The sequence below is a fragment of the Canis aureus genome, chromosome 14 (genome assembly GCF_053574225.1).
Source record: "Canis aureus isolate CA01 chromosome 14, VMU_Caureus_v.1.0, whole genome shotgun sequence".
Lineage (NCBI taxonomy): Eukaryota > Metazoa > Chordata > Mammalia > Carnivora > Canidae > Canis > Canis aureus.
The window spans coordinates 62,731,623-62,747,792 of NC_135624.1; the positions used below are offsets into that span (position 1 = coordinate 62,731,623).

General features: G+C 36.5%; 1 pseudogene; it reads right to left on the bottom strand.

Moving 5' to 3' along the window:
- Positions 1-1,756: 1,756 nt before the first annotated feature.
- On the bottom strand, positions 1,757-4,609 carry LOC144283736 (large ribosomal subunit protein uL22m pseudogene; annotated as a pseudogene).
- Positions 4,610-16,170: the final 11,561 nt, after the last annotated feature.

Sequence of the window (16,170 nt, forward strand, 5' to 3'; positions counted from 1 at the left end):
TTTCCTGCCTTGTTAATCTTCCCCATTCTCACTGGTGTGAGGTGGGATCTCATTGTGGTTTTGATTTGTATTTCCCTGATGGCAAGTGATGCAGAGCATTTTCTCATGTGCGTGTTGGCCATGTCTATGTCTTCCTCTGTGAGATTTCTCTTCATGTCTTTTGCCCATTTCATGATTGGATTGTTTGTTTCTTTGGTGTTGAGTTTAAGAAGTTCTTTATAGATCTTGGAAACTAGCCCTTTATCTGATACGTCATTTGCAAATATCTTCTCCCATTCTGTAAGTTGTCTTTGAGTTTTGTTGACTGTATCCTTTGCTGTGCAGAAGCTTCTTATATTGAACATCTCATTTTCAAAGGTGAATTATTAATACTAGAGATCCAAGACAGCCTGGGTGGCTCAGCGGTTTAGCGCCGCCTTCAGCCCAAGGTGTGATCCTGGAGTCCTGGGATTGAATCCCACGTCGGGATCCCTGCATGGGGCCTGCTTCTCCCTCTGCCTATATCTGTGCCTCTCTCTCTCTCTCTCTCTCTCTCTCTCTGTCATGAATAAATAAATAAAATTTTTTAAAAAAACAGTAGGGATCCAAAAAGAAGTAGGTGAAAAGACTTTATTATATATAAAAGTATACATTATATATATGTGTGTGTGTGTGTGTGTGTGTGTGTGTGTGTGTAAGTTCCTCAATGTAGTGAGAGGAATACCAATTTGTTTAAAATAACTTCATATCTTCTATGAACTAGGGAGAGGGTCTGCTACTTCCCATGATATTCAAAATTGGTAATCATTTTGATTCAAATGAAAATTATTACAATGAAACCTGTAAGTAGAGATTATGTCCATCTTAGGCCACAATAACACAGGGGTAAAGAAAAAGTTGTACACATTATGAAAACACTATTTTTTGTTTTCATCTACTTTGCAAGAACTTTAGTTGCCCTTAAATTCTTCCAGGATTTTTCTGGGAATTGTCAGGGGTGTCTCTGATCTAGTCCCAGGCTTCTGTGTTAGTTTCTGATTTTCTTTTTTTCATTCCAGCTCATGGAGCCTTATCTCCTCTGATGCCAGGTCCACATTGGAATCATCTACAGTGGCCATCTAAAGGCCATGACTCCTGTATATTCAGTTTGTGGATGGTTGTGAAACCAAGAAGTTGGTTGTATTTGACCTTGTGGTGTGAAACTCTGAATGACAGAGATAGAGGCATATCCAAATGACAATTCCTATGCAGCACAGAGAATTAGCTCACCTCTCATACTTTGGCCCAAACTGCCTAAGAACCAAAGTTTGGGCTTGGATTCTCTTTTGCTCCTGAGTAAGCATATTTAAATCTTTAATGCCACTACAGGCATAACTATGTAACCTGCAGATAAGTCTAAATGCAGTATCAGTATAACCATATATTTGAGGTTCATTATAGTAGAAAGATTTGGGGGTGGGGGTAATTAGTGTCATCTTTTCTTAAAACCTCTACCAATAAAACCCAGGAAACAAAGCTTCCAACTCATGAGTTAAAAGCCAACCACTGGGGCACCCCAGTGGCTCAATGGGTTAGCGCTGCCTTCAGCCCAGGGCATGATCCTGGAGACCTGGGATCGAATCCCACGTCGGGCTCTCTGCATGGAGCCTGCTTCTCCCTCTGCCGGTGTCTCTGCCTCTCTCTCCCTCTAGAGGTGTCTCTCATTAATGAATGAATAAAATCTTAAAAAAAAAAAAAAAAAAGCCAACCACTTTGTGATCCTTATCAACATAAATTTGAAAATATATTTATTCCAAGGTTTAACAAAAACAACAATTGTCTTATATTCTAGAACCAACAAACTATATCCATAGTACCCATACTCACTTTTCCAGTTTATATTTGTAAAAAGTTTTACCGTTTATGTAAATATATTCAACAACCCTTTAATGAATGCTTAGGTTGTGACTTTACTGTGCTAGGAACTGGGGAAAAAAAAAACAGAGGTAGGTAAGATATACTGTCATTTACAGACAATTAAAACAAATTACTTATGCATCAATGCGTAATTCAGAGTGGTAAGAAATACAAGAGATTAAAATACAAGAAATACAAGAAATACAAGAGATGTGCTCTGTGTTTCAACAGGAAATGATAACATAATAAACACACTATATATACATGTATATAGAAACTTTCATGACTTAAGACTATGACTTTCCTTTTATTTCCTTCTATCTATTGAGAAATGTGTATATGTATAGTATGTGACATAAAAAAGATGGGCTTGTTAAATCAATGAGGGAAGGGTGATCTGATCAATGCAGTGGTATTGAGAGAATTATTTAGATAGTTCATTGTTCTGAAAAATTTCATGCTTTAGAAATGTGACTAAAAGTTCTATACAGGGAAAAAAACAGTAGAGGATGTGGGGACCATTTTTTAAATAGTTGTACCTGGAATAATTGGGAAAATAATGCAATTATGGAAACCAGATATTAAGATCTCTAAACAGACCTCAATCAAAGAATCTCTGTTCCTCACCTAAGTTCGGAGAAAAGACATAAAAGGTAAAGATAGAAGCTAAAATAACTTTATTATTGATTGAAACCAGGTCAGTGAATTCAATTTTATGTTTGTCAGACAAATGGGCTTGTTAATACTGGCCTTGAAATTAGCAGACTTAGTTGCAGGTAATTCTGAACTGGGGTCTATAGGTCCTTTGTGAGGAAAGGTGGGTAGTCTATACCTGGAGGACCAGAGCAGAATATCTTAGTGGCCAGAATAGCTGTCAAAAGGTAGAAGAGAACAGCGGAACAGAACCTGCCCAGTTATTTTCCCCAAATTTACTAATTAGATATATGACTTAACTTCAGCTTTAGCATTAGTAAAGTAGAAGAGATTTTGAGTAAACTATCAGAATTCCTTCCACAGAAAGAAAATGTAAAGAAAAGGAAACACTTCATACTAATATTCTTTCAATATTTGTTCTCTTTTTAACTTTGGCTTAACCATTAAACTATGATCTACTGGGGATAAGGTCATTCCTCTCAGAAGAGATTAGCAGTTTAATCAGGACTATCCTGTGCCTCCTCTGCAAAACCACTTCTCTAATACCAGTCTATCCTTTGAGAGCTGGTGGATAGTTAGATTTTACCTTTAGATATCTATGAAATTATCCAAACAGCACATGAATTAAGTCAACTGAAAGGCCATTCTATAATTTATTCCATATTCTATTTCTCAGCCAAATGAATCAGCCCTACTGATTATCTTCAAGTTATCAAATATTTCTACAATGAAATTAAATGATATAATTAGGATAAAATGCCAAAAAGAGAATCCTAAAAAATCTTAACAGCATAAAGGTATCCCAAATTTGACTATGTTTTCACTTCTCTTATCAAATTCCTAAGGCAAGTTAAAGGCTAAACATTAAATCCCATTGCAACTCCAAGTCCAAAGAAACTAAATACCAAAATAAAATGTTCTTGCCTTTCTGATAGAAATCCATAATCCAAAGCATAAATTTCTCTCAATTTGTAATTCCCATGAGTCACAGCCAGATGAGTTCTTAGTAATTTTATAGATCCTGGGAATCTTTCAGCAGTTGTAACCTAAATTTTGTCATTAGAATGGACTTAGTTTCATCAGGGTCTCAGAAAATCTAAGGACAGTTTCTGCTGTGCTTTGCATGTTGAAGTTCAAAGAGTTAGTAACACAAAATCCATGACCCCAAGATCAAGAGTCACATGCTCTTCCCTGAGCCAGCCAGGCACCCCTAAAGAGAAATTTACTCACATGATTTTGGGGGCTGGCTAGCCCAAAGTCCATAGGTTGGCAGACTAAAAATCAGACAAGAGCTGATTTTGCAGTCCTGAGTCTGAAATGTAGGTGGCAGGTTGAACACTAGGGCAAAGGTTTTGTTTTGTTTTTTTAAGGCATTTATCTTTAATTTCTGTTTGTTTTTAAGAAATAAATGGCAAAATATATACACTGTAGAGCCTGAATCCCCCATCACAGGGTATGAATAATGGTCCAGTTGCGAAGCTCCTGAATATACTCTTTGGCATGGGTGACTGCCGTCTTCCGTGCCTCAGGTGGAGGTGGAGGGCCTTCCACCAACTTCACAAAGTAATGGCAATAAACCTTCTCCATGATCCCAAAGTGTCCTCTGCCATGGTATTGGGTGCGTTTCAGGTACTGGACTCGTCCTGAAGTCGATTCAGCTATATATAAATTGGATCTGAATTCCACATTGTGGTCTCTCACTGCCATATCTTGTACTTCTAAGAGAATCTCTTTAATTATTTGGGCCCCCTTTTTGTCACTGAATTCCAACTGAGCCAAAGCCTGGTCAATGGATATTCCTCATAACAGTTTTGCCAAATACCACATCTTGTCTTTGCTGTATTTTATTTGCCTTCGACAATGGTAGATTTCTGCTGGCCTCCAAGGTTCTCCAGGCAACTGTGGAGGATAAATAATTTTATTCTTCTTTTCCCATTTTCGATTAATGTCCAGAGACCCACTCATGTGGATAAATGACCGGGGTAAAACATTGTGAGATGAAAGAAGCCCTAAGGCCAGCTTCCCCCTCAGATTCTGCATCCATAATGCACCCAAACGTTCCAGTATGGCCACCACCATCTTTCTCCTGTTTTTTTTTTTTTTTTAATGATTTTATTTAATTATTCATGAGAGACCTAGAGAGAAAGAGAGAGAGAGGCAGAGACATAGGCAGAGGGAGAAGTAGGCTCCATGCAGGGAGCCTGATATGGGGCTTGATCCCAGGACCCCAGAATCAGGACCCAAAGGCAGACGCTCAAACATTGAGCCACCCAGGTGTCCCTCGGGCAAAGTTTCTATGTACAGTCTTGAGCAAAATTCTTTTTTAGGGGATCACCTGGGTGGCTCAGTCAATTAAGCATCTAACTCTTGATTTTGGCTCAGGTCTTGATCTCAATGTAATGAGATCAAACCCTGTGTCATACTGAGCATGGAGCCTGCTTAATATTCTCTCCTTCCCTCTCTCTCTGTTCCTCTTATTCTCCTCTCTCCCTGTCAAAAAAAAAAAATCTTTTTTGGGGAAATTTAGTTTTTTGTTCTTTAGTTTGTAAACTGATTAGAAACATTAATCACATCACAAAATATCTTCACTGCATCATTTACACTAGTGTTTGGCCAAACTGGGCAACATAGCCTAGCCAAGTTGATATAAAATTAAAGATCACACCATGTTCTGTGAACTTAAATTAAGCTATGAATAAACTCCCAGAAAGATGTTGGTTTTCACACAAGATTAGAGAGAAGTGAGTACATGGGGAATCTATCTAAGTTTCCCCTTGTTAAATAAATCTATAGTCAACTTAAGATCATATCATGGGAGGAGAATAGCCTTGAGTTTGTGTTAGTCACCAGATGGGTCCAAAGTTAGTTTCTCTACAGTTCCTTTGTGGCCCTGAGTACAGAATAAAATTTGGATTAGTGGTTCTACTGTTGTTTAGATCCTGCTAGAACCTGATTTCTAAAATAACAAGAAACTCAACTGCTTTGCACTTTGGAAGTAGCCAATATTGTCCTGCAAATGACTAAAAAGCCTAACAGAATCTTTTCTCTGTATGACTTATCTCAGCTATTCCAGTTAGGAAAAGCAGGGCCTGCTACAGAGCCTCTAGGACATACTTTATTAAGGCCGTATCTTTGGTGTTCTTGTGTATCTGGCCCTATAACTGAGTCTTTGACTCTACTAAGACAAAGTTAGAAAGTTCTGCTGGCATCTGCAAACTCTGTCTCTCAGACCTGCATGTGTTCTCATTTAGCTACCTTTGGCTTGGGCCTTCTGGCTCTTATCAAGGCCATTTTCATGGCTATACCACCTTTGCCCAAGACTTGTTTGAAAAGAACCACTCAAAGTTAAATCATACATAAGCTACAGTTATTGCTAAGGCCACTCTACCATATGATTGCTACAAAGCTTATTACAAATAAGCTTTTGACCCCTGCAGCCTTGGAGCAGGGGTCAAAATTGCTCTCCCTCCCCCCCCCCCTTTTTTTTCTACCATGCAACAAAACTTACATTTTGAACAGTTATTGAAACAACTAGTGATTTAGCTATTACTGAAACTGGTAATTTCTAAGCTTAAATTGGGGCAAAAAGCTAGAGTGCAGAGCAATGCCATCATTGGGCACTAAGAATTCAAGACTGAAGAATTAACAACTACCTCTCAGACAGAGCATCAGGTGGAGAGTTGACTCTTAAAGGATGTTTTCATCAGAAAGCTTAGCCATCTTCCAGCTGCTTACCTGCAATGATGAGCCTCTGCTGGTCAGGGGGGATGCTCTCTTTATCCTGGATCTTGGCCTTCACATTTTTGATGGTGTCACTGGACTCCACCTGCAGGGGTCATGCCAGGCAGATTCTTTATGAAGATCTGCATACCACCCCTCAGGCACAGAGCCAGATGGAGAGTTGATAATAAATCACAAAAGTCAAAAATTTCTCCCTTTATATCAGAGATTTAGGAATACAAACAAATGCCCTTTTCATTCCAAAAGCCTCCTTATGTGTGTTTTATCTAAAATTTTGTTATTTCATTTTTCAATGTTCTCAGTCCAAGCATAACTGGGTCCTTTACAGACCAACTAAGACTACTATTCTTGGCCCAGCTTCTGTACAATATTAAGATATAAAACAAATTATTAAAGATGAATATAAAATATCGCCTTTAGTATTGACAGAGGCCAAACTGGAAAATATAACTTTGGGTCTTAGCCAGAGAGAATTACTAAACCACAGAATTAGAATTTATCTCTTAAAAGAGGGCAGGCTCACTTGCAGGAGAAGAGAGCAGTAATGAGCAAATATGCCAGCCATTCTCTCAAATTTACTTGTTAGACACTTCACCTTTCCAGGAACAGAGTGTGTAAAGGAGAAAATAGCAACTCCAAATTAAAATAACCAAGCTCCTTTCACGTTTAGGAAATCTCGGAAGTATCCTATCACTGGGCAATACTCATCAGTTCACTCACCTATCGTAGCAGCTAATTTTTTATTATTTTGGGATTTTGGCCAGCCCTAACATGGCACAGGCCAGCCTGAGAGGGTATTTCCTGGTGCTTAGCTGGAAAGTATAAGAGGTACTATTGTTCTGGGAATCACACATTTGGGAGGAGTTCGGCAGTTCAAAAATTTCTTGGTTCCTAGTATTACTAAATCCTTGGAAGGATACTTTTTGAACCCATATAATATAATTCTATTTGCACGGTTAAAAAATAGATTTTATGAAGAAAAGTATCTGAAGAAAAAGGTATGGCTAATAAATTCTATTGGAATAAAATAGAGGGTCAAATAGGTCTTCCAGGACTATCTAGCAAAAGAGTTCACATAGACCTGAGGCATAAAGTGTAAGAACTATATGAAATTCCTCAAACTGTTGGTTTTTGTTGTTATTCTTGTGAGCCCATTATACTAATTATCAATTAAAAGTGACACAGACATCTTGGGTCCAAGATATCAATTTGAGAAATTGCAAATAATAGTAACAAAAATAACAAAGTGGGAGTATGTTGGATACAGTCTGCAGCCAGTCATTAGAGACAGATGGCAGGGTATATAACAGATGGTGACAATTTAAAAAATCTATTATTAGATTTCTCTGAAGAAGAATTATTTGCTTTGAAGATGATATTTCTTACATCTTCAGACTTTCTTCTAACTCAAAGCTCTGAGACAAATTACAAACTACTGTTAAAAAAGAAAGACATAGAAGGTGAGAAGAGTGCCATAAATTCACCGTGGGTGAGGTGGGTATAGGTCTGTTTAGTATATATGTTGTTTTTCTCTTCTGTATGCAGTCTCTAAATTTTCCTTGAAATATAAGTCATATTTTCACTGTGCAAGTGTTAGCTAAGAAAGTTACTTCAGGCCCCAAGTACTTTCAATATATTCTCTATCAGGTTAATCAAGGAAATGATTATTTCCACATATCTTTGGCAAATAAAAACAAAGTTATAAATTGTTATGTGCGTGATCATGTGAATCTGTGTTTACATGTCTTAGCTATTTTCTTTCATAGTATTTCAAAGCTGAAAATTTATTCATCTGAACTTCTATAGACTTTTCTTTTTTTTCTTTTTTTTGGGGGGGGTAATAACATTATCCTTCTTTTATTTTTTTTATATTTATTTATTTATTTATTTATTTATTTATTTATTTTATTTTATTTTTTTTACTTTTCTATAGACCATAGCCATGGGTGGCCTACATTCTGTCTGAATGAAATTATTTTATAAATAACAAAACAGATAAGCCTATGAATTGGTAGATAGACTTATAACTCTTTTGTAGTATGTCTTAAACCTTTGCATATCATATCTGGTAGTTTAATCCTTAGGTTGAACTCAAGAAAAATGCACCAAAGATATGTATACCAAATACATGAACAAGAATGTTCATAGCAGTAGTATGCATAAAAAACAAACTGGAAACCCTTTCTATGCCCATCAAAAGCAAATAAATATTAGTATATTTTCACAATAAAAATATATATAATGAAAATGAAAGAAAGTCCTGATAGTACAAGCAGTGTGATAAATCACTCATTTATAATGTTGAAAGAAAAAAGTCAAAAAATCAAAGAATTCACCTGCACAATTCCAATAACTTAAATTTCAAAAAGAAGCAAAACTAACCTATAATGCTGGAAATCTGGATTTTGGTTTTCATTATGGAGAATATTAACTGAAAAGGAGTACAATGGAGGGGAAGGCTCTGGTATGCTACGATTGTTCTTGGCATATCTATCTGAATACATACGATTTGTACAACTCTTCTGAGTGAATGTTATACTTCACAAAATGTAAAACTGTTGACAATTGAAAATTCACATATTGCCATGGAACCTCTGTAACACTGAATGTTATGCCTTCACCGGTAGACTGCATTGACTTTTACCATATATCTATTGACTTTGTTATGTATTCCTGCCTTTTTCTGGTTTACTTTCCTTGTGTTCTTCTTCTGGCTTTGTTGCAGAAGCCCAGTGTGCTTCAAGCATAAGACCTCAAAACATGTCAATAAGAACAATTCAGGCAAAAAAAAAAAAATGCAAGAGTAGTTTTCACACATATTAATCTATTTAGAAATTTAGCTTTTATCCAATGGAAGGAATAATACACAGGAAATAAGCAAAAATGTTAATGAAATGGAATTTGCACCAATTGTTTAAGCTAAAGAATAGGTCACACATTGAGCAAACTGTGTTGGAAAAGTTACTAATTTCTATTATTTTGAAATATAGTGCACATTTGGCTAACAGCCCAAGGTAGAGCTGTGTAATTCATTAAACTTCTTCCTTTCAAATTATATTAAATGATCAGTTTTAAATTTTATCTAGTTAATTTTTTGCATTTCCAAATATGAATCCAGTCAGTACAAAAGAGTGCCTTGACAGTTGTATCTATTTATTATCTATCTGTCTATCTATCTATCTATCTATCTATCTATCTATCTATCTATCTATCATCTATTTATCTATCTATCATTATCATCATCTATCTATCATCTATCTATCTATCATCTACCTATCATCATCATCGTCATCATCTATCATCTGATCTACCTTTCTAGCATCTATGCATCTGGTAGTTACTTGGAAAACAAGACTAGCTCATCTGCATTATTTGGAAATAGCAGTCGGTAATATAAGTATTGAATTACCATTGGTGTTGGGACACCTGGGTGGCTCAGCAGTTGAGTGTCTGCCTTGGGCTCAGGGTGTGATCCTGGGCTCAGGGTGTGATCTCGGGTCCGGGATTGAGTCCCATATGGGGCTCCTTGCGGGGAGCCTGCTTCTCCTCTGCCCTTGTCTCTGCCTCTCTCTCTCTATCTCTCATGAATAAATAAATAAAATCTTAAAAAAAAAAAGAAATTTAAATTATCTTTGCTGTTTATATAAAATGCATAATCTGGGGACACTGTCCAAACTACTTTACAATCTATAGGAAGAGCCACAAGAATTTTACTTTCTGTACAAATACTTTCATTATGCTCAAGAATTTTGGTACTCCTATTAATAGGACTGGAGGAAGAGGAGATATGAAGGATACAATTTGAAAGAAAATATTTTGTCCTTTCTCTTCCTTTTCCTCCCCCATTCAAATTTGCATGAGAAGTTTCTCAATAAGATTTATTACAGCTTGTTCTCTTCCTCCCTGATTAGGAGAGAACAGGACAGAGTACAGTCAGTCCTCATCTTATGAATAGGCTGCATTATAAAAACTATCTTGTTAGTCATGTATTTGGACTCTATGCATTGTACCAGAACCATTCCTTTCAATTAGTGAGCTTTTAAATCAACAATCAAAAGGTACATTAATTTAGATGAACTTGAACTATGCTGTCTTTTTAAAAATGATTAAAAAATATCAATTATACCATAGCTTATAAGAGAAAGGCATTCACAGATCTAACCTTTCACAGGCTTACAGGCAATGTCTGTGCAACATTAGGTCTCTGAAAATGGATAGAGCTTGGAACGTTTACACTGTCCACTGGGGCATCTTTACTTGAATATGTTTATGATAGTATTTTGAGAGTTAATTAATATCTAATATCTGAAGGAGATAATTTATATATAATTCTCTATATTGTCAGAATTGTTAAGAATGACATTTTGGAGTAAAACAAACTTAGATTGAATCCTAATTTAAAGTTTAGTTTTCTCATTTTATCTTCTTCCAGTTTTATTAAGCAATAATTGACATAAATCCCTGTGTAAGTTTAAAGCATATAGCATGTTGGTTTGATTACATAAAATGTAAAACTGAACAGTGGGTCCAGCTAAGATCTGTATTCTCATATAGATACATTAGGGGAAAAAAGGAAAGAGAAGAAAGTGGGGAAAAAGAAGAAAGGGAAAAGATTTGCCTTTGATGAGACTTCTTAGGATACTTTTGATGATGGCCATGCTAACAGACATGAAGTGATATATCATTCTTGTTTTAATTTCTACTTCCTTAATGACTAGTGATGTGGAGTATATTTTCATGTACCTATTGGTCTTTTGTGTATCTTTTAGGAGAAATGTCTATTCAGGTTCTTTCCCTATTTGTTATTTGGATTATTTGTTTGTTGTTGTTCTGCTGTTGAGTGGTATGATTTTTTAAATTTCTTTATAAGTTTAGGATATTAATCTTTTATCAGATATATGATTTGCACATATTTTTTCACATTCTGTAGGTTGTTCACTTTATTGGTGATTTATTTTGTTGTGCAAAAGCTTTTCAGTTTGGTGTATTTCTACTTATTTATTTTTATTTTGTTGCTTATGCTTTAAGTGTCATCACCAAAAGATCATTACCAAGACCCATGTCAAGGAGCTTTGTTTCTATGTTTTCTCCTAAGCGTTTCATGATTTTAGATATTACATTTAATATTTAATTCATTTCAAGTTAATTTTGTTAGTGGTATAAAATATGGGTCTAGTTTCATTCTCTTACATGTGACTAATTATCCCAGCACCACTTATTGAAAAGACTGTCTTTTCTCCATTGAATATACTTGGCTCCTTTGTCAAATATTAGTTGAGACATATGCTCGGTTTTAGTTTTGGACTTCAATTCTGTCCATTGGTCTATTTGTTTGTTTGTATGCCAGTATCATCCTGTTGTGATAACTTTAGCTTTATAGCATAGAGTGAAATCAAGAAGAGTGATATCTCCTGCTTTGTTCTTTGTCAGGGTTGCTTTGGCTGTTTGGGATCTTTTTTTGTCATTCTGTATAAATCTTGTGTTTTTTTCTACTTCTGTAAAATTTACCATTGGAATCTTGATAGGGATTTTAAATCTATAGATAGCTTTTGGTAGTAATGACATTTTAACAATATTAATTCTTCAAATCCAGGAACATGATAAACCTTTCCATTTATTTGTGTCTTGATTTTTTTCATCAATGTACTATAATTTTCAACATAGAGATCTTTTATCCTTCTTAGAAATTGAGACAAAGTATTATTGTGATTACTGGGAAGAAAATTCTTTCAACATCAGGTGGACTTCAGTTCTTTGCTTTCAAGAAATAACAAGGAAGGAAGACCTAATAGTGTTGTCATTCAATAGATTGTTCACGTATCTGATTCTTTTAATGAGTTTTGATATTTGATTTTTGTCATATAAATCAGAACCAATGGGGATATATATGTATACACACACACTACATACATACATACATGTACATATGTGTGTTATACACATGTGTGTATATACATACATGCACATGCATATATACGTACATATCAAGAGATTTATTGCAAAGAGTTGGCTTTATGATTGTAGGGCCTAGTTAAGCAAGTCTGAAATCTGTATGGCAGACCTTCAGACTGTAAACTCTAAGACAGAGCTAATACTGCATTCTTTAAATGGAATTTCTGAATTTCTTCTTCCTCAGGGATATCTCAGTTCTACTCTTAAAGCCCCCCCCCCTTTTTTTTAAAGTGCCACATGCTATAAATGGTCACGTTTTAATCCAGAAATTAAAATTAAAATTAAATTAATTAAAATCCGTGAAATAAAATTCTATTGATTCAAATGGCTTTGAAACAAAAGTGACTTGTAAAGATATCCCACAGCCCAAGCTAGAAATAGTGTTCTCCCTATAGTTTCCAGAGAAAATGTTTGGCTGTATTGGTTATGGAAGCAGCACAAACTCTGCATGACCCGGTTACATTTTTATGCTAATTGTCCCCCTTCAGAGTAAGTGAGACCTGAAGGCACAGTGCTTCTCACTGCAGCCAACAATGAATTACGTAGTCAAAATTCATCTGATCACTATTGTGTGTGTCACTGTGTAGCAGCCCTCTGCAAATCAGGTTAATGATTTTGAGAAACCCCACCCTTTGCCAGAACCTCAGATGCAAGTGTCAGTATTGATGAGGGGACTTTGTGGAGCTTTTGCTGCCTTTCCTCAGGGCGAAAATTCTGAACGTGGCCTCCAACATTTTGCAAGGGAGTCTGTGAACAGTCCAGGGGTGAGATGGGGCACACAAGTTCCCTGAGAAGGCATCCACCCTCTGAGCTGAGGGGTCAGTAGGAGGTGTTATGTATTGTGTATTGAAATAGATTGTGAATTTGCAAAAGAGAGGTTTGCAAATAAACTTTCTTAGTTGAGTTCAAGTGACTCTAAATGTCATCATTCAGAACATGGAGCCAAGTATCTACAAAGCTTGCACCAAGCATTGTGGAAGTACTAAAAGGTAAAAGTCAATCCTTATCTTCAATGAATATAGCTTAATTTGTTGATTGGTAGGTAGCTCCAAAGAAATAGGGGTGCTTTAAGATAATTACACTTCAGTTAGTGACTGTCAGGTTAACTATCCAGGGGACAAATACAAGAAGACCTAGATGGAAGGAGAAGGTTCTTTGTGAGAGGATGGTAAGAGAACTCTTCATTGAAGTGAAATTTGAATTGGGCTTTTAATCTAGGGAAGTGGGAATAAAGCATTCTGGGTATTTGTGGGAATGAGGTTGGAAGGAAAAAAAGACCTGCTGTGAGCACAAGCAACCGCACAGGAAACACAATAACATTCAGGCACTGATGAAGACAGTTTGATTAGGAAAGCAGGAGGAAGGATAGCGATAGCGTTTTGGAACATAAGCCAATTACATTATTTTACAGATAAGAAACTAAAATCTTATTTGCTTGGTTCTCTTCTTCTTTTTTTTTTTTTTTAAGATTTTATTTATTTATTTGAGAGAGAGAGAGAACAAGCAGGGGGAACAGCATAGGCAGAGGGAGAGGGAGCAGATTCCCCACTGAGCAGGAAGCCTGACACAAGGCTCCATTCCCAGGACCCAGAGATCATGACCTGACGGGAAGGCAGATGCTTAACCCACTGAGCCACCCAGGCATCCCCTATTTGCTTAGTTTTCTAAAGTTCAAGTATTTCACTAAAGGAAGGGCCTTGATTAAAATGTTTTTCCCTTGGAAGTTTTTGTTGCTCTTTTCTTTTTATCCATAATGGCAGGTTTATGATAGGCATGGTCTCTGACCAAGTGCTAGTACTTGCTTCAAATGCCATGATGTGCAATGATTTTTCAAGACACATATTGGCTTCTTGGGGAAACAGTCTTTGAATTAATTAGTGAAGGGCCATGAATATGGGAGCAATCTCATCATTTCCAGGTATTTGCTATCAAGATTCTTTCTTTTTTTTTTTTTTTTTTTTTTGCTATCAAGATTCTTATAGTATTGTTTTGGTAGGAGAAAAATAGAATGTGATTATTCTACATTCTTTTGTTTGAATGTTATATGGGTGATTGTTGAATAAGAAAAATAATGATAAAAGCATTATTTTAGGAACATTAATTTGGCAGCAGTTGTTTTAATGATTTTAAAGGCTATCAGGTCCTTCTGAAACTGGAATTCTAGTAGGAGTGCTACCATATAGTGCAAAGCATGAGTTAGTGAGAGAGAGAGAGAGAGATAACAGGATGTTGACATTTGGATCAGAAACAACAATCCATAGAAAGTAGAGGAAAATATAAATTCTCTTTGTTCCTCCCCTCTATTTCCAGTGCCTGAAAAAATACCTGGGGCATAGTTGAGCTTACTCAAATTTTTTGAATGAAGTCCAGTTAAAGGGGCACCTGGGTGGCTCAGTGGTTGTCTTCCTTTGGTTCAGGTCATAACCAGGGGTCCTGGGATTGAGTCCCGCATCGGACTCCCTGTGGACAGCCTACTTCTTCCTCTAACTATGTCTCTGCCTGTCCTTGTGTGACTCTCATGAACAAATAAATGAAATCTTAGAAAAAAAAAAAGTTCAGTTACAGAAACTTATTTTCACTATGGAAAACTAGAGAAAATAGAAATTATCCTATCCTGCTAGTGAAGGCAATTAGTGAAGTCAATCTATTACCCAGATTAAAGACTAGTTCAGAGAGACACTTCTTTTTTTTTCAAAAATAAACCCTATAATCAAAAGTATGTATCACATTAACTTATTAATCAAAATAATAAATCAAATAGATTTATTTGAAGTGATTGGCTTCACTTCCTTGTTGTCTAGAGTATTCTAGAAAGTCGGAAGTAGTTCTCAATACCCGTAGGTATTCAAGATTAACTACTTCTAAACATATTTCTAAGGAACATACAAAAAAAAAGTTTCATGCTCTGAAATAATTTATAATACATATTATAATAAACCTATCAAAACATCTCTAAAAATCATTATATCTATATCTATTTATATCTATGTCTATATCTATATCTATCTCACTCCCAGGAGTTTGCTGTTGTATTAGGCCAGTCCTTTGCTGGGGCTAGGGAAGAGAGAAGTTACATGCTTGAGGTGCTATTCCAGTTGCAGATTCACCTGTGAAGGAAAAATACTGTCACCCAAATTATTACAGCTATTTCAGGGGGTCTATCACATGTCAGAACTCTTCTTCAGAATAAGGCCCAGGGCACTGGAACCAAGCTTGAGTTTGGGAGCTTGAGCACAGCATACAACTTGGCACTTGCTGGTAGGATCTGCAGGCAAAAAGGTCTTACTGCACATGGGGAGATAGATAACTACTTCTAAGACAAAGCTGGCTGAGAAGCAAATGTTCCAAGGAAGCATTCGTCAAAGAGCCCAAGCTAACAGGCACATATATGGACAATACACAGAAGGGATATGGGGTCTAGAGAGCATAGTGGAGATTCAGCCCAGAAAGTCTCCCTTAGGTGCCAGTTTGGGAAATTGCACCAAACAAATTCACAAAATGAAGTATCTGAAGTTCCCCAATTGGGAACAGACCACAGGAATTGGTGATTCTCAGAATCTTCGAAGAGGCTGTTGAGATCAGGGAGGATTCTCCATAGGAAGCAAGTTGCAACCTCAGTCCAGGCTCTCAGAGCAGACACAGCTGCAGTTCCTATGGAAGAACCTTCAGGAGACCAATGTAGAAGAACCTGTGGAGACCCAGAAATTAGACACTCAGCAATTAAAAATTTGATGCTTAGAAATTAGATATAGGAACAACATTTCCAAAATCTGAGCCCCATCATCTGGGACATGAGCTGTGTTATCCAAATAGTGGCACTGCGAGAAGATGAACTCTGACTCAGGGAACAGCTTGAGACCCAGAAGACAGCAGGGATCAGAGTGTCCTGGGTCAAGTTTTCAGCAAAGGGAATTGGGGCAGAGCTAGGAAATGTAGTGTCAGTGTGTA